At 46.3% G+C, this 20,297-nt stretch overlaps 1 protein-coding gene across 2 annotated transcripts in view; it reads left to right on the forward strand.

The window, feature by feature from the left end:
- Positions 1–576: 576 nt before the first annotated feature.
- The window catches only part of LOC309568416 (MOB kinase activator 2-like), a 74,058-nt gene continuing 54,337 nt past the window's right edge, over positions 577–20,297 (forward strand). For both annotated transcript variants that reach the window (XM_082274080.1, XM_082274081.1), the window contains exon 1: positions 577–718. The gene's annotated coding sequence lies outside the window, so the exon portion shown is untranslated. The remainder of the gene's footprint in view (positions 719–20,297) is intronic.

The raw sequence follows: 20,297 nt of genomic DNA on the forward strand, positions 1-20,297 counted from the left end.
CTCTTTTTTTTGTTTATAGCGCAAAAATTAAAAATTGCACAGGTGATCAAATACCACCAAAAGAAAGCTCTGTTTGTGGGAAAAAAAAGGACGTCAAATTTAATTGGGTACAGCGTCACACGACCGCGCAATTGTTCATTAAAGTAACGCAGTGCCGAATCGCAAAATAGGGCCTGGTCATTAAGGGGGGAAATCCTTCCGGTCTTATAGTGGTTAATGGGACTGCAAGCACATTCTTCAGTTGGTATGGGAACATGCAGATGTAAAGGTGACATTCCGGAAAGTGCTGCACAATTTATGTCAAAATCTGAATTTAGCCTAAAAAATAAATAAATAAATTCAGTGTGATGAGCTGATCCTAACAGAAGGGGGGATATTTACTTTGGTGTCAATAGCTATTGCCTGCAGTCAGCCCTGTGATGGGTGACACCTCAGTACTGCAGCCAACAGCTGGGACCTCTGTCTGGAGGGGCGGGGATGATGCGTCCTCGGTTGCCATAGCACATGGCTCCTCCCCCGGCTGGCGTCCATTGGTTGGCTGGCTGGCTGAGTGCGCTGTGTAGTGGGAGGGGCGGAGTGTAGGCTGAGCTGGAACACGCACTGCTCCGGCCGGTTCTTCCTCTTTTGTTCTGCGGATGTTTGTAAAGCCGAGCGGACTGCGGACCGAGCCAGAGCCGGGGCAGAGCCAGCGGAGAGAGGACACCGGAGAGCTGGAGAGGTGAGAACAGGGAGAGGGAAATCAGAGTCCTGTCTGCTTATTACACCCGATCATCATCGGCCGATCCTCCTCCCAGTGCTAGACCCTGACTTTTCTATGGAGTCTTTACCTGACTATACGATCTGATTGTACGATCGACCTCCACACACACGTTACAATCTGATTGTACGATCTTCTATACACTGATCAGCCATTACATTATGATCACTGACAGGTCAAGTGATTACAATTGGTTATCTCATTACAATGGTATTTGGAAGTGGGTTGGATGTATTGGGCAGTAAGTGAACATGTTGTCCCTTAAGTTGATGTGTTGAGCAGATAAAATGGGCAATTTGAGGGTGATTGACACGTTGTCATAGGGAGACTGGGGCAGAGACTGCTGTGGGATCTTCCCTGTCTGCGGTGGCCTGGATCTACCATAAGTGGTCCAAGGAAGGAAAACTGGCAACCCAAAGGCTGATTGATGCACATGGAGAGTGAAGGGTGGGATGTGTAGTCTGATCCAATAGAAGAGCTACTGGAAGTTACTGAATGCTGGTTGTGATAGGAAGGTGTCAGAACACGCAGAGCATCGCAGATTGTTGTGTATGGGGCAGCGTAGATCAGGGCCACCTTTCTGAAATGGGCTAGCTGGGCAGTTGCCTCGGGGCCCCACTTGCCCGGGGGGCCCCACCTACCCAGCCCCAGCCAAGCATTAGTCCCGATTCCATTGTGCACTCCGCTGCCGACCTTAGTTGGCAAGCGCCTGTCGGGCCACTTGGGCCATGGAGGGGGAGCCCACAACTGCAGGAACGGGAACAGGCACACACAGGGCAGTCCAGTCTGAACTTGGAAGCTGTCATTAGCACTGCTGTACCAATAAATATCGCCTTACCGATAATTTTTATTTTTGTTCTCGTGGGTGATTGTGTAGGCGGGGCCCCAGTGCACTGCATTGCCCGGGGCCCTTTAATGCTCTTAAGATGGCCCTGGCGTAGATGCAGACCAATCAGGGTACCCATGCTGACTGGTGTCCACAGCAAGAAGAGCCTACAATGGGCATCAGAACTGGAGTACGGAGCAATGGAAGAAGCTGGTAAATTCAAGAATGATTTGAGGACCATAACAAGTTAGAGGTGTTGATTTGGCCTCCAAATTCTCCAGATCTCAATCCATGGAGTATCTGTGCTGGAAAGACATGTCTGATCCATGGAGGCCCCCATCTCACAACCTACTGGACTTAAAGGATCGGCTACTGATGGCTTGGTGCCAGATAGCACAGCAAAACTTCAGGGGTCTGAGGAGTCCATGCCTCGTTGGGTTATGAGAAGTCCTAATTGTAAGGCTGGCCATACATTGTAAATTGTTTTCTTTTAGCCAATGGGCTGAAGGATAAAAAAAAAAAAAAGAACCGATTCCCCATCCACACATTCAATGTAGAAGTGAGAATCCTCCCTGCTGTGCTATTCTGACGGAGGGGGGGGGGGGGGGGGGGCCTTCTCTGCCATCAAAATACACCGATCATTAGGGAAAAAGCAGACAGGCTGGCTGTACACAAGTCGATCGATAGATCAACATGTGTACAACTGTTTGGGCATTCATGGATCAAAATATAGCTGGTCCCTGCTGAACCGGTCACATTTTGATCCATGTATGGCCAGCTTAATGCCTACCCTATTGGATAGATCAGATGCTCATGTTACATAGTTCTGTTAAATCTATAGTTGATTGTATGGTCAGATTGTAATGTGTATGGTGACAGCTATGGGGGAATCTTGGCACCTCAGATGTTTTGGAACTACATTTCCCATGATGCTCAACTACACTGCAGAGTGCATGAGCTTCATGGGAAATGTAGTTCCAAAACATCTGGGGTGCCAAAGTTCGCCATCACTGGCTTAGGCCCTTTCACGCGGGCAATCCGATTCTATCCACCTGTCAGTTTTTCAGGCAGACCTGATTGGATGCTCTGTGCTGCGCTATGGAGCAGAAGATGTCAGCAGAGATCTCTCCGCTGACACCCGCTGCTATCCGATCCGATCCTGTCCATGAAATCTGGACGGATGGAAACTCTATTTTCCATCTGTCTGGCGGATCGGATGAGAATGGACAGGCGGTCCGTTCTCCTCCGATCTCCCCATAGAGGACAGTGGGGACCTGACAGCTCCGTCTCTGCACACAGCGCTGTCATCCGCCTGCTCAGTGGGTGATCGGTGGATCGATCCCTCGCTGAACAGAATGGACTCTGTCAGACGGTGCGCCCCTCTGAAAGGATCCTTAAGGCCCGTACACATGTACCGATTGTCGGCCGAAAACGTTCGGCCGCCGAACGATCGGCCGATTGTAGGCTTGTTAGTATGATGTTTCCGACAGCCGACAGCGCACATTCGGCCGAACAGAATCTGTCGTGCAAGCATTAAAATTTTTGTATGCCGACACCAGAACGGCCGATTGTTCGCCAGTCAGTACAGATTTCGGCCAACAGACAGCAGATTAGCAAGACTGGGCATGCTCAGAAAAGAAAAAACACACGGAAAGTTAACCATCACATGACATCACTTCTGCAGTCGGCTGTTGTTGGCCGACAAAATTCGTGTGCAGTCTTTTGCATTTTTCAACAGACAGGACAGCCCTGGACAAAAGACGGCCGATCGTTCGGCCGACGATCAGTACGTGTGTACGGGGCTTTAGAGTTACCAAAACTATAAACAACTGATTCAGTATGTATCCAGTCAGACCGGCTTTCACAATGCATAGTTAATGGTAGATCAGAAGGAGATTGTATCGTTTATGGTCACCACACCCCATATAATCAACTTCAGATTTACCAAAAACAATGTAATAGAAGAACCTGCAGAATGTGTCCAATCAGGCCAGACCTTACACTGCATAGTTGTTGGTAGATCTAAAGGTGATTGTACAATCAGATTGTAACCTGTGTGCTGAGCTTTACATCTAAAAACAACTGTGGAGTGTTAAGCCCCGTACACACAGTCCAATGTCAGGCGGCATCGGCCGATACAATAGAAACCATCCAATGTGTAGCCGGCCCAACAGAAGCCAGGCATCAAGCTGGATACACACTATACAACTTTTGTTGTTTGATTTCCTTTTTAGATTTACCTTCAACTATGTAGTATAAGGGCCGGCCAGATTGCATACTAATATAAAGTGTTTAGGTTTGACCTTATATTGTATGGTTTTGGTAAATTGTAAGGAAAAATCTAAAGATGATTGTATAGTGTGTGTCCAGCTTTAGGCCTGCTTCTGCTGCAGGGGCATGACTGACCAAAGCCTGCTGATTGGTTCCCGATCAGCACTCTCAGAACACAATAACACAGCATGGGAAATCGCTGTACTAATATCCGATTGTCAGTGTGTACTAGGCTGAAGGATCTGCGTGATTGGATACAAATGAATTGGCTGGATTAGGAAGTTCCTGATATTACATCGTTTTGGTTGATCTATCATTGATTGTACAGTCAGATTGTGAGGTGTGTGGTAATCCAAAAGCTGGCTATACAATCTGGTTGTAAAATCTCCTCTAAATCTACCATCAACTATATAGTACAGGCTGGCCTGCCTTCCCGACTTAATGCTAATTAAATGTTTTTTTTTTTTTTTACATTTGACTTTGTATTACATATTTGGTAAATCTACAGAAGATCTATCCAGGGAATATCGATTGCCTCTCGGGGGATCAGGAAGGATTTCTTTCCCTGCTGTTAAAAATTGGATCATGCTTTGCTGGGTTTTTTGCCTTCTTCTGGATCAATTGTGGGTATAGGATTGTGTATATGGGATTGTATGTTTGGGTTTTCATTCGTTTTTTTTTTTTAATTTTTATTGGTTGAGCCAGATGGACTTTTCTTTTTTCAACCTGACTAACTATGTAACTAAGATTGTACAATCAAATTGTGTATTGTATGGTTAGCTTTAAGTAAATTATATGGAGATTGTAACCTGTATGGTGAGCTTTGTAGTGATATCTCTCTGTCATTGTTGTGTTTGGTCTGTCTGTCTGTCTGTCTGTAAATGATGTATTCTGCACACTTTCAACTGGCCAAACACTCTACAATCAGATTGTACAATCTTCAATACATCTCTAGAAGTGCAAACCTAAGCTATCCTTTTAGTCTTTGTCCTATCAGGCAGGCCTTTGTTCTGCATTGATGATGATAGAGCTAAAGGAGATTGTACAATCAGATTGTATGTATGTATTGCCATCATCCTAGTACTGTTGTGTGTATATTGTATTCAGGAAGGCTAGGTTCACACTCCTGCGTGTAGGAATCGCAGCGATTCTCTTACCTGCACTGCTCTACGGAAACACGGGGAGCTGGCGTTCAATTTAAGTGCCGGTTCACACTGATGCGATGCGAGAACACTGCGAATATACAGCGTGTTCCCACATCGCATCCGCAGCACAGGCAGTTCACACTGCCATATGCGATACGCTGGGGGTGTCAATTCAAAGTTAACGACACCCCCAGATCAGATCGCATATCGCAGTGCGATCTGACAGTTCACACAGAAATCGGATCGCACTAGTGTGAACCACCATGCGATCCGATTCTGCTGCGGACCAAAAAAAGTGTCCTGTGCGAGCTCACTGCGATTGCGGTGCAAATTCAGCCATACAAACTGTACAAACTGTATGGCTGAACTCGCACCGCACAGACATCACATGTGATTTTAGGAGCAGTGCGCTATAAATTATATGGAATGTCTGTGATCGCAGAAGTGTGAAATGGTGCCCCCCATGCATGTAAGATCGCAGTGCGGGAACTGCAGGGAAATCTCCATGCTGCTGCATTTTGAATGCACTTTTTTTCTTGCGGCCCCATAAACGCACAGGTGTGAGCCTAGTGTTAGAAGAATCGATCCTAATTGGATACAATTGATAGTGGTGTTTAGTTTTGACCTCATATTATATGGTTTTTGGTAAATCTAACAGAAAATTGAACATGTATGGCCAGCCTTAGGCAGACTTCTGGGAAAATTGGTGAGCCAATCACACAAGCAGGAAATGTTTCTGGGGTGTGGTCAGTATACATTCTGTGTACAGAACACCTCCAGGCGGCCATATTGCATTGCATTTTCAGAAAATTACAACAGCTGCAGATTGAAAAGGAAAAGTAATTTTTAATAACATTCAATTACAATATGATTTGTGTCGCAATTGTATATGTTATATTATTTCTTCTTTATTTGCAATTTTTTTCTCCACGAAGGTAGAGTTACCTTTAGGCTGCATTAAGCAGCAGACAGGCTATTTGCGTACCGCGGTTTGGATGCATCGCTTTCCCTACATGTCGCTATCTGCTGGCCGCAAGCCCTCCGCGCACTGCACATTCAATCAGATGGAGAAGTGCTGCAAATACCCTCTGCTTGCAGTGCATTTGTCAGCAAAATAAGATTAAGACAAGCGGTGAGACGTCATTGCATCGCTTTCTCACCACCTGTCAGTAGCCTCTGAAGCGAGATTCAAACACTGATCAGGCTTCAGAAGAATGGGATATTTAGACGCACCTCTGAATCCACCGTTAAAGTAAAACTACAGGCTATACATAAGTAATATAAAAACTGGTTGAGCCACACTTTTACCATTGCAAACTGCTACCCCCTTTAGCTGTAGAGGCAACAACACTTGCCGATGTACACATGTCGCAGTGCTTTGCCTCATGGCCGTAGCAGGAATTGTACCCCCTGTCGCTTTCGAAGGGCATAGCGCCTACTGAATACAACCCTTTCAAGTGAATGGGGCTGCTCTGCAAAGCACCCTGCAGCTGTGTGCAATGCATGCACCTGTGATGCTCTAGTGTGGGGTTTCAAGAGGTTAAATAAAATCAAACAGGGAGGAGGCGATACAGTCTCACTGTCTATCTGAATGCGTTTCACTCTTCATAGAGCAACGCATGTGTGAATGAGCCTTAACCACTTAAGCCCCGGAAGATTTTACCCCCATTCCGACCAGGGGGTATTTTGCGATTCGGCACTGCGTGACTTTAATGGACAATTGCGCGGTCGTGCGACGCTGTACCTAAACAAATTTGACGTCCTTTTTTTCCCACAAACAGAGCTTTCTTTTGGCGTTATTTGATCACCTGTGCGATTTTTTGATCACGCGCTATAAACAAAAAAAGAGCGTCCATTTTGCAAAAATAGCAATATTTTTCCCTTTTTTTTATATGAAATTCCCCCCAAAAAAAATGTAAAAATCAAAATTTTTTAAAATTTTCGGCCAATTTGTTTTATGCTACCTATGTTTGGTAAAAAAAATCGCAAAAAGCGTATTTTGATTGGTTTGCGCAAAAGTTATTGCGTTTACTAACTAAGGGAAAGATTTTTGTCATTTTTGTTGTTTTTTTTTTTTAACGCGTAATGGCGGCGATCTGCGATTTTTTTTTTTTGCGGTACTGCGACATTGCGGCGGACAGATCGGACCCTTGACTGACATTTTTGACACTTTTGGGGTTACCAGTGACATTTCTACAGTAATCAGTGCTATACATATGCACTGTTACTGTAAAAATACACTGGTAGTGAAGGGGTTAACTTTATTTGAGAGGGAGGGGCTGTGTGTGTCCCTAGGGGCGTGATTCTAACTGTGATTGGCTGGGGCTTCAGCTGTATGCAGAGTGATCAACGGATCTACATAGTAGATCCATGTGATCAGCTCTCATACAGCGAGGAGAATGACAGACAGCTTGTTTACACAAGCTGCCTGACTTTCTCCCTCTCCCCCGCCGATCGCAGAGTGGCCGGCGGACATCGGGTCCGCCGGTCACACGCGCGGGGGGGTCCGTGACCACTCGGGAGCGGGAGCGCGCCTCCGGGGGCGCGCGCTCGCTCCCTAGACCCTCACAAGCTAGTGACGTAGCCCTACGTCACTTTGCCTGTGAGGGGCTGACCGCCGACGTAGATAGTCGTGCGGCGGTCGGCAAGTGGTTAATACCCACCTCTCTTGCAATCCATGCCACCGATCACTATTGTATTGGGGAAGAAGCAGGAAGAATCTTCTGAATCTCAACGCTTTGAGCTGTGCTCTTGATTCCTCGCCATGCAGTGCAGTTCTTCCTGCTAGTGTCGATGTCCCTACTGTATCCTGTAGTGATGTAGGCTCTGAGGAAGAGGCGATGCCTCGAAACGCGTAAGCCTAGCTTCAGAGGACGCTACACCTAGTGATGGATGTAACTGCGTTTAAGTAAACAGCGTTACTTAACGCAGTTACTTTTGAGGATAACGAGTAATCTAACTGAATACTCGTGCCCTATCTGTAACGCCGGTGCCACTACTTCGGCTGCGTTACCGCAATTACATATACCGCCACAAGATGGCAGTAGTTTAATTCCCCCTCTCCTCTATGACCACGGCCAGCGCTGCCCGCGGTAGTGGAGAGAGAGAGGAGGAGGAGACTTGATGAGGAGAGGCGAGCGGCAGAACACAGCGCGCTAGGCCCAGGAGGGCAGAGCATGCGACCAGCCGACCACCATTGCCACTTTGCCAGCCACACCACCACCACCAGCAGCCAGCCAGACAGCAGCAGCACAGCAGGTACCAAAAAACAAAATACGGTTACTCACAGACTCAGTCACAGCCAGGACTCAGACCCCCACCACCACCAGTGTGCCACGCCGCTGCCGCCACCACCACCACCACCAGTGTGCCACCTGCACCAGTGTGCCACACCGCCACCCCCACCTGCACCAGTGTGCCACACCGCCACCCCCACCTGCACCAGTGTGCCACGCCGCTGCCGCCACCACCAGTGTGCCACGCCGCTGCCGCCACCACCAGTGTGCCACGCCACTGCCGCCACCACCAGTGTGCCACACCACTGCCGCCACCACCAGTGTGCCACACCGCCGCCGCCACCACCAGTATGCCACACCGCCGCCGCCACCACCAGTGTGCCACACCACCACCAGCAGCCAGCCACTCCAGGCAGCAGGTACCAAAAAACAAAATACAGTTACTCACACAGTCAGGACTCAGACCCCCACAGTGTGCCACACCGCCACCACTATTAAAGATCTTATAGAATGTAATTGCATTATAGAATGGTAAAAAAAAAAGTCAGTTACTTTGCTGAGTAACTAATCACTTTTTAAATGTGGTAACTGAGTCAGTAACTCAATTACTTTTTGGGAGAAGTAATTTGTAACTGTAACTAATTACTTTTTTAAAGTAAGAGGACCAACACTGGCTACACCTTGTGGTTCTGATGCGGTTGGCACTGTATCCATTTCATATGCTTTTATCAAGACTCTATTTGTGAGTATTTTTATACCTTTTATTCAATAGAGGATAATGCACTAGGCCGGTGCGCCCTTGTGTTTTTTTGATCTTAGTGATGTAGGGGTTGGCAGGAGGAACCACAGTGTGCTGTGCAGGACCAGGAATCCGGATCTCTTAAAAGTGTTGAGTTCAGAAGATTCTTTCAACTTCTCCGCAGTGCAGGAGCCATCGGCGGTAGGGGAGGCCGGTATTAAACACCTTGTGTTGCAGAGGCCACATTTTTTAAAAACCTTTTTTATTTTAGCGACAAAGTTGCCTCAAGTCAAAGTTGCATCTGAAGTGTGTTTTTGTGTGCGTACTTCGTGTACTTCCACCCGCCAATAGACTATAATGTGATAAAATGCAGGTAAACTCGTTCAGGGCTCCATGGCTGTTTTTTAGAAGGTCAATTGCACTATGAAAATCGCTCACAAAGGATCACTGAGAGTACCGGGCCATCCCTGAACAGAGAAAATGTCTCTGCGGTGTAAGGAAAAGATCAGTGAGTGATCTCATAGAATGTGCCACATCCCTATATTGGTATATATCATGGAGACATTCCCCTAGAGCAGGGGTCTCCAAACTGCAGCCCGAGGGCCAGATGTGGCCCTTTGCTAGTCTTTATCTGGCCCTCGGGGCACTATTCCTCCTACTGATATGAGGCACTATTCTTATAATTCTTCCACCGATACCAATGATGGCATACTATTCCCCCTACTAATAGGGGCACTGCTCCTTTCTCCTATTGACCACCAAACCTGAGGCCATATTTACTCCCATTGATTGAGCCCGGGACATTTACTGCCCCTGCGGGCCACAATCCGGCCCTCCTAAAGTCTGAAGGATAATAAACTGGCCCTTTGTTTAAAATATTTGGAGACCCCTGCCCTAGAGAATGGGACTTTGTAGGCACTAATGAAGTATACTTTACTGTTCTAAAAGCATCTTTTAATATTAAAAAGATACACTAACGTACATAGGTATGGACCATAGGGTGAGTACCTGGATAGAAAACTGGCTCCAGGGGAGAGTCCAGAGGGTGGTGATAAATGGGGAGTACTCGGATTGGGTGGGTGTGGAAAGTGGGGTCCCCCAAGGTTCTGTCGTGGCTTGTGAAATGATCAGAGACCTGTGATCCTATATAGAAGGATCACAGGAGCTCTGTGATCATTCCAGGGAGAAGAACGGTCGGCTGTGTTTACAATAGCTGACTGTTCTTTTCTCTCAGCGGGGGAACGATCGCGAGTGTCAGGCGGTAATCTGAGCTGCCTCCCCCGTGCATCGGAGTCCCCGCTGCCGAGTGGGGACGGTGGCGTGCGCTCGTCCGCTAGCTGCAGGCGCGCGACCAATGGAAGTCTACGCCGGTTTGCACGGGAGGGCCGCACTGCCGCAGTAAAAAGGCGGTGGGCGGTCGGCAACCGGTTTAACAGTAGGATCTAATTAATTAAATTTGCTTAGCCAGTAATCACAGCTTTTATGTAATAATTGCTAGTGATTTCAGTAGTCTGGTTCAACTTTAAAAAGAGGAAGTGATATAAATGAGAAAACAATGGTATTTTTGGTGGTTTCCATATGGAGTTGGCAAATCTGGGATCATGATGGATGAAGATGGCGATATTGCCTGACCTGACGTAACTTCTGCAATGTTGAGCTATGTATCTGCCTCTGTATATATACGGGAATTATTTACATTGGAACATGGATGGCATAACAATCAATGTACAGAATAGATCGGTAATGACTACAAACAATGGGATCATTCTCTGCTGAGTCATTTTGACAGATGTTTTTAACACAAGTCATTTTACAGGACAAAAACATTCACATCCGAGGATCCGATTTTGTAGCATGTTTATTCAGGCTTCAGTGTTTTTTATTTAGTCCATACAAAGCTAGTTACTAGGAGGAGAGGGTCATATAGGCTTAAAAGCGTTCGATTTCAGGTGCTCCTATTGAAGTCTATAGGGGCCAAAAATGTCCCATTTGGGTTTTTTGCATTTTTGATAAGATCTTGAATAGATCACTTTTGGCAGGCAGTTCTGTCCAGGGAATGCAACAGAGGGATATTTTTTGTTGCCTTTCTATGTGTATACACTGTATTTTTGCAGCTTGTAGGGGCAGTAAAAATGCAACTCAACCGCCTGTTCTTAACGCTCCCCCCCAACCGCAAGTGTAAAGTAGGCCTAAAACAAATGCTGGCCATGGGTGGCTCAAATTTGGGGTGGCCCTGTCAGCACTACAGGGCTTGTTTAGGCAGTTTAAATATTTCAAACTGGCAAATGAGGTTCCTACATCCATGCTATTTAGTATGGATGGGGTAATTTGAATGATTTTTTTTTTTGTAAACATGTATGGCTAGCCAAACAGTGGCCATACATGTATAGATCCCCCCCCCCCCCCCCTGTTTAGCCTACAGGCCCCATCTATGCTATTCAATGTAGATGGACAACTCTTCCTCTTGGCTATAGTAATTTGACAGCCAACTCTACCAGCCAGTGGCGGCTGGTGCATTAGGGGCGCCACCCCCCCCCCCCCCATCCATTCGTATGGCCCCCTAATCTACATGCAGGGCGCCGGAGGCATGGATTTCAATGGGTTTTTTTGAAGCACGTGATTAGAGCCAGAGGCTCTAATAGGCCTCAAAAAAGGGTGGGCTCAGGGCGCAGAGCACTGCGCCCTGAGCCCACCCAGTTGGTATTATCACACTGATTCTACTCCCAGCCCGTTTCCCGATTGGCCAAAAGAAGAGGCCATGCTATTGGCCAAGGAGGAGGGAGGAGACGCAGGTAAAGCCGCCGCTGCTGGGGTGAGCCGCCACCGCCTGCCCTCCGCGTCAGTCCAGGTGCGTGAGCCGGCGGGGGGGGGGGGGTGGTATGGTGTGAGAGCTGGTGTGGTTTGGGGGGGGGTTATGGTGTGGTCCGTCTGCGCACCCCCCCCCCCCCCCATGGAGAACCAGCCGCCACTGCTACCAGCTGGTAAATTAAATTACCTAATTCTTATTGGTTGCAGACCCTGTTCGACCAAAGATTTTCCACTTGGCTCCTTCGCTTTTTCATTTGAAGGGTGTTGTGCAGGAGGGTGCCAAAAGGGTCACCAATGAAGTGCATATTGGTCAGTTCACCAGAAATCAAGCAAAATTTGCCTTGTGTATGGGCAACGTAGGAGTGGCAGATGTCTATTTTGTTATGATCCCAATAATAGCTACATCTAGTTACATAATTAATCTGGTTGAAAAAAGTCCATGCAGTTCAACCAACATCAAAAAAAAGCTTTCATATACATTATCTAGTACCCACAGTTGATCCAGAGGAAAGCAAAACCCCCAATAAAGCATGATTCAATTTGCTCCAGCAGGGGGAAAAATTCCTTCCTGATTCCCCAAAGAGGCATTCGGCTATTCCCTGGATCAGGCGGGGAGGGACATGCCTGTAGTACCCACCATGATTTTTGTTGATGCAATCAGTTGATAATGCCTGGCACTTGGGACCTTTGGTCTTCCCCATTGAAGGATTTCTGGATTAAAGCGGAGTTCCACCCAGGATTTGTTTTTTTTTTTTTTAATACCCCCGGGACAGTCAGGGCTAGTGCATTCCACAATGGCTAGCCTCTGATCTGTCCCGGGTTGCACTTACCTGCAAGACGAAATACTTACCTTGCAAACGTCTTGTCCAGCGCTGCCATCTCAGATGTGGGCAGCTTGAAGCCAGCGCGTCCTCTTCGGCGTCTTCTTCCGCCTTCTGTGGTCCCACGATGCTCTGCGCCGGCCCCGACGTCACTTCCGGGTCGCGCGCGTCACCCCTCCACAGCTTCTGGGCATGCCCAGAAGCTGTTTAGAAGGGGATGACGCGCGCGACCCGGAACTGACGTCGGGGCCGGTGCAGGCGCAATGATTCCTGGGAGCTATGACGTTCAGCTCCCAGGAATCATTGCAGAGCCAGGAAGTGACGACGGGCCGCGGCCGAGGAAGGAGGAAGAAGGAAGTAAGGTAAGTATATTTTCTTCGCTACGAGGTAAGTAAAAAAAAAAAAAATATGCGATTATCCATTTCTTTTTCAGGTGACCCGGAGCGAGAAGATGGAGGTAAGTATAAAAATAGGGTGGAACTCCACTTTAATACTCTCTAGCACAGATATCTCAACTAGGGTTCCTCCAGAGGTTGCTAGGGGTTCCTTGAGCAATGATCAATTTTTGCTTCGTAGATAAGTTCCCACTGACATCATTGATCTTTTTAGCTATCTGTAAGGTCTGGTTCACACCTATGCATTTTTTAGTGTGTTTTCAGTTTTGCAGAAACACACTACAGTCCATTTAACATTGTTTCCTATAGGTCACGTTCACATCTATGCATTTTATGGAAGGGATCAATTACTTTTTTTCTGGTTTTTGGTTCCATAGACTTCAAATCATCAAAAACGTGTATTGAAAAATGCAAAATGCACCTGGAATATACAAACTGCAACCTGCATAGGTGTGAACCAGGCCTAGGGAGGTAATTCTTCTGAATAACCACAAGTGTAACGACTCGTACACACGCATCGATAGTTGGCCGTGAATTTTCGGCCAACGTCCGATCTGCCGATTTTCGGCTTGTTAGTATGATGCTTCCGACAACCGACTCTGACTTTTCGGCCGAACAAAATCTGGTGTGCAGGCTATAAAATTTTTGTTGGCCTTCAACAGAACGGCCGATTTTCCGTCAGTCAGTACAGATTTCGGCAGACAAAAATCTGATGAGCAAGACTGGGCATGTTTAGAGAAGAAAAAACACACGGAAAGTAAACCAGCACATGACATCACTTCTTTAGTTGGTTTTTGTTGGCCGATAAAATTTGTGTGCAGTCTAGAGCACATTTCAACCAACACAACAACACTGGACAAAAGACGGCCGATCGGTCGGCCGATAATCGCTGCGTGTGTACGGGGCTTAAGGAACATTCGTCCTACTGGCCCTCAGAGCCGGTTCACATACAGGCGACCCGACTTGCCGGGGCGACCTGTGAGGTCGCGGTGCACAGCGCGCAATGCGACCTCGGAGCGGCATGCACGGTCTTCATATCATTGAAGTCAAGGCAGGTCGCTCCAGGTCGCCCCAAAGTAGTACAGGACCCTTTTTCTAAGTCGGAGCGACTTGTGTCGCTCCTATTAGAACGGGTCCTGTGCTAATCTATGGCAGACGACCCACGGCGACTTGTCAGGCGACCAGGTCGCCTGACAAGTCGCCCCAGTGTGAACCGGCTCTCAGACTAATGTACCATGAGTTCTAGATATAGAACAGGGGTTCCCGGATTTCGGAACGGTATTTCAAGGGTCCCTTTGTGTTGAAAAGGTTGAGAAAGACTGCTCTAGTACGTAGGAACATGTTAATCTAAAATACGTTTTTGGAAACCAAAACCATTCCTTGCTTTCATTGAGCTGGTTTATGGTCTAAGGCAGGGGTCTCCAAACTGCGGCCCGAGGGCCAGATGTGGCCCTTTGCTAGTCTTTATCTGGCCCTCGGGGCACTATTCCTCCCACTGATATGAGGCAATATACTTATAATTCTTCCACCGATACCAATGATGGGATACTATTCCCCCTACTAATAGGGGCACTACTCCTTTCTCCTATTGACCACCAAACCTGAGGCCATATTTATTCTCATTGATGCTGAGCCCGGGACATTTACTGCCCCTGCGGGCCACAATCCGGCCCTCCTAAAAGTCTGAAGGATAATAAACTGGCCCTTTGTTTAAAATATTTGGAGACCCCTGGTCTAAGGCGTGATCAAAAAAAGTCTATTTTGACCAAGGGCTTCTACTGGTATGTTGTGCTGTTCCACACTCTTGTGGGAGTCATTTCTGAAGATCTGCTTCCTCCAAGTATCTTGTTTGTTCAGTAAATATTTGCGGCTTTGCATACATTCCACGCATTGTTTGTAGCTCTCGGCAGCCTCCATCTCACCTGGAGTGTCTGAAACAGGTTGGAACAGGAAGCCGAGGATGTAGCCGAGCCAATGGCTTCTCTGTCGACATTCCACCCACCCCATAGCAGGTCTGTGCTTGTACCGGGCCGCCATCTGCCACCCTGCTCACATGCTGGGAGTCTCCTACAACTCGATTGTATATAACTCACACATCCCGATCATTCAAAGCATTTTCCTATCCAGACATGCAGAGGAGAAGGTTGGTGTGCTGCTGCTTTTCATGGCTTGTGGTGATCAGTATGCCATATGGAGGAAATCTGTTGTTTGGGAATGAAAGAATGTATTACAGCAATATTACCATAGGCCCTAGAAGTCCTTCTGTTGAGTCTTACAGTATAGGCAGCCATATGTTTTCCTGACTTTCTTCATTCCTATAGTGTTCTGCAAATAGAATCGTAAACTTAAAGCGGGATTAAACCCTAAAGCAATTATTTTATTATATTGTAGCTTACCAATTTTTAAATGTGATGGCTGTATTCGTTTTCTTTTTTAGGCTCTTTCACACTTCTGCGACTTGGGACTGCAAAGTCGCATGACAAGTCGTACTCCATGATTTCCAATGAGTACCGTTCATATCTGTGCGACTGCAAGTCGCAACGACTTCAAAGTAGTCCCTGCGCTACTTTGGTCCGACTTTGATGCGTTTTGAGGTCCATAGTCCTCAAGATAACACAGGCATTGCTTCAGGTGCAGTCAAAATTGCGCGACTTTTAGGTTGCACAAGTGTGAAAGGGACCTTCTGCTGGCCATACACTAGCCAAAAAATCATTTGAAAATCTGTCATTTGGTCCAATCGTTCTTTTTTTTTTTTTTTTTTTTTTTTTTTTTTTTGTCCAGTTTATGGGCACAAATAGAAAATCGTTTTAAACTTTTCAGAGCGAAAAATCAAAGGAACAGTTTGGAAAACTGAACGATAAATTGAAAGGTTAATGTGTTTCTTAGCTGAACTGTTTGCACTAGGTATATGTGACAAACTGAACGAAAAATGTCCATTGAACGATTTATCGTTCAAAATTGTCATTGCGTGATGGCACGATCGTCTGCTCTCACGGCCGATTTTTCGTTTTTCGGAAATGAGTTCAAACTATTTTTAGGCTAGTGTATGGCCAGCTTTAGGCTTACTATCTTTTTATTTTCACCTGGTGATCTGGCCAGTAATATATATATATATTTTTTATTCTGTTTTTAACAGAGCTTACTGTCCTGCAGATGTAGCAGTTAGAGGGTTGAGGCAAACGATTTAACACTGACAGGGGTGCTTACAATGATCCGCTTTTATTTATTTATGTAAAACCTTTTATCTCAAAAGGAGAAAACTGTTACTGTATTTACCTATAAAGTGTCAGCTGAAGTTCAGCTTCTATCTGTTAAGCCCCGTACACACGTACTGATCGTCGGCCGAATGATCGGCCGTCTTTTGTCCAGGGCTGTCGTGTCTGTTGAAAACTGCAAAAGACTGCACACAAATTTTGTCGGCCAACAACAGCCGACTGCAGAAGTGATGTCATGTGATGGTTAACTTTCCTTGTCTTTTTTCTTTTCTGAGCATGCCCAGTCTTGCTAATCGGCTGTCTGTCTGCCGAAATCTGTACTGACTGGCGAACAATCGGCCGTTCTGGTGTTGGCCACCAAAAATTTTAATGCCTGCACGACAGATTTTGTTCGGCCGAAAATGCGCTGTCCGCTGTCGGAAGCATCATACTAACAAGCCTACAATCGGCCGATCGGTCGTCGGCCGAATATTTACGGCCGACAATCGGTACGTGTGTACGGGGCTTTAGTGTAACTAATGCTGGCCATACACGTAGTGTAGGAGCGCCTGCATCGTCAGGATTCATGGCCCTTATGTACTGTCAGGGTGCCAGGAATGCAGATAAAATAAAGCAGTTTATTGGAGCAAACAACAATAAACACACAGCCAGAGTGAGGAAGTGTTAGCAGGAACAAGCCGGGGTCAGGTTCACAAGCGGGTAGTCTTTTGATGCCGGGTCGTCTGCCGGTGCCGATCGAGAGCCAGGAGAGTTGCCAGCCAAGCCAGGTCATACACAGAGGAACACAGAGAACAGAAGACTGCTAGCAGAGATGTACCTTGGAGCACAAACACAAGGACAAGGACTGTAACCTATCAGGTGATGGATATAGTCAGGTGTACAGCATCACTGTGTGACGCCCAGGCAGCAGGCAAGTAATGATGCCATCAGAGTCTATAAGAGGCAGCACTCTGCACATGTCCAAGATGGCTGCCAACAGGAGGGCAAGGTTAGACCTTGACAAACTGTGAGCAGTCTCCTGGATCTTGTAGAAACATGCTGTCAGATGGCCCCTTGATATCATGGGAGGACGATTTTGGTAGCATTTTCCAAGAATTTGATATAAGTAAAAAAAAAAAAAAAAAACCAGTGTAGAGTAACAAAGGCATATTGTCTATACTGGTTTAGGGGATCCCAGAGTTCTTACATTGATAGAACTACTTTTTTCCTTCCTTTCGTTTTAAGCTACATGAAACTCGAGGTGGCATTCCAGCATGCAATAAAATGTATTGTTTTGGATGGGTTGAAGAAAAGTTAATTCTACTGTCGGGTTTTTATTGGTGTCTCTGCTGGGAAATTCAGAAAAATAACAGTGCAGCGCTAAAATGATCAATAAGGATATAAAACAAATAAATACAATAAAATCGCTTGAGGATCTCATAAAAAGTCCATGTGTCAGAAATCGCTGTAAAATCTTAAAATCCTAAAATAAGGGACGGGTTAAGTCCATAGGTGAAATCCAGGGAGAGAACGTGCACAGTGCCGTATCTCAGTCCAATAAAAGGTGCTCTCACTCAGTGCAGAAACCTCCACCAGTGATACTAGCCTCTCACCTGAGGGCTGTGTAAAAACAACAACTGGATCGTCAGAAACTACAGATGTCCCCTTCACTCGGATTCAGATAATCCCATGTAAAGCAAGAGGCATACCATAGTGTGATATTAACTCAGCAAAACATTTATTAAGCAAAAAGAAAGCCTCTTACTTAAATAAGGGAAACATACAGCGATAAATATCAGCGTGTCCAGCAAAGCCGAGCTCTGCCGACATGGACTGCAGGTGACGTCACACAATCTCCTCTTCCCTCCGCACGCGTTACGTCGGGGGGGCGGGACTTCTTCAGAGTACGGGTGGAGGGACGGACGTCCCATATTTGTAGTAGTATTACACCTCGACTAGCCAATACATATCGTTGCTGGATAGCAACACAGGACGCCGGACCGGAAATGCCACGGAAGCCAGCTATCTTAAGTGCTGGTTCACACTACCACTACCAGAAAGTCGCCCCGTGACTTGAAGAGACTTGTTTAGAGACTTGTTTAGAGACTTGTTTAGAGACTTGTTTAGAGACTTGTTTAGAGACTTGTTTAGAGACTTGTTTAGAGACTTGTTTAGAGACTTGTTTAGAGACTTGTTTAGAGACTTGTTTAGAGACTTGTTTAGAGACTTGTTTAGAGACTTGTTTAGAGACTTGTTCACTACTTTGAAGAGACATGTGACTTTGTCTGTGGGGAATGCCTGGCTAATCTCTTTCTTCTTCCTGGAAAGTCTGATAACGAGTCGTGTCAATTAAGATAAGGAGGCGACTCCCATTGAAGTATATGGGACAGTCGGATCACAGGTCGCCTCAAAGTAGTACAGGACCCTTTTCTGAGGTCGGAGCAACTTCAGTAGTGCCAATTAAGACGGCACTGATTGATTCACATTGCTTTTGTTATGTCAAGCTACCTGGGGCAACACAAGTTGCCTCACAAGTCGCGCTAGTGTGAATGGGCTCTAACAGCCAAAGTATGCTCCGGGACACAATCCCTGGCAATAGTACAGACCGGAACCTAAAATAGGATTCTCAGTCTGAACCGCCCTTGATATGCAAAGGAAAGTGGAAATTCACTCTCTCTTTGACCTGGTGACAATTGTCGGGCAGACTGAGAGTGATGGAAAACGAAAAAGATCGGAGTGGTCACCAGAGCTAATCTTGGTGAGGTAAAGGATAATCTTCCAGTGGTGATACCTGCTTGGTTGAGCTCTTACTATACTTGTTTTGAAAGGTCCTTCAGGTGAGATGAACTTTAGTACCAGGCGCTCATCCATACACCCCTAAAAATGCAATGGTGAGGGGAATTTCCCTTCACTTAGGATTTCACTCTGCTTCATCTAGCAGGATGCACAACAAAAAACTAATTGATGATGTCTATATCCAGAAATAAAAAGAAATTCAATAAAAATCAAAAGAATTGGAACTACTTTGGACTCATGGGGCCCCTAAGAGATTGGGTGATGGGTGAATAGAGCTGAATTTACAGACAAATCTTTCCTCTGTGTTACCTGGCAGAGTTCGGCAGGTACAACGTTTTGATGGGTTAACTTGGCCCACCCTTATGACCTTGTCAGCTCCCTCTTGATAGCAATAAAATGAACAGTGGAAAGTCTTAAAAAAAAAAAGCCCCTATGTACACATGCATATAAAAGGGCACGCACTGCAAAAACACATACTGTTGTGCAATACATACCCTGGATAGCTGTGAGTGGGTATCATTTAGAGTTGAACTCCGAGACAAAACAGAACATACACTGGGTATCTGGGACTTATTGGGCACAGGCATCTTTCACAGTTATTGTTCTGGTCTGTGCAGTAACCCAGCATGAAACTTTGCCTCTGTACAGGAGTTTCCTTTTATTAAAGACCACTCTCTCCTTGTGCAGGATGACTGGTCTTGTCTCCGCCTCCTCCTGTAGTTTTCTGCAGGCAGCCTATAGTGGGTAGGGCTTTGGTGGCCCCTCCCACAGCTCTGTTCTCTGCACAAGCTATGTACAGCACAGTGAATATGTCGCAACTACTTAGGGTAATATCTGCTTTCATTTGGTGTGAATAAATTGGGTTTATAATCATTGAAGGTATTACAGATTATATTTAAATGAAAGTTTTTGTGCTCGGAGTTAAGCTTTTGGTTAAATAAAGACCTGAATTATGGAGGCTGTGCCCACAAATGGCAAGCAAAAACGGATAGGGCTAGTCAGCAAAATTTCTTGTAGGCTTCCTGCAGCTGGTCTTTTCTCTAGGCTTCCTGCGGTTGGTCTTTTCTCTAGGCTTCCTGCGGTTGGTCTTTTTCTCTAGGCTTCCTGCAGCTGGTCTTTTTCTCTAGGCTTCCTGCAGCTGGTCTTTTTCTCTAGGCTTCCTGCAGCTGGTCTTTTTCTCTAGGCTTCCTGCAGCTGGTCTTTTTCTCTAGGCTTCCTGCAGCTGGTCTTTTCTCTAGGCTTCCTGCAGCTGGTCTTTTCTCTAGGATTCCTGCAGCTGGCCCTTTCTCTAGGATTCCTGCAGCTGGCC

Source organism: Pelophylax lessonae (genome assembly GCF_965119305.1).
Source record: "Pelophylax lessonae genome assembly, chromosome: 12".
Taxonomy (NCBI): Eukaryota; Metazoa; Chordata; class Amphibia; order Anura; family Ranidae; genus Pelophylax; species Pelophylax lessonae.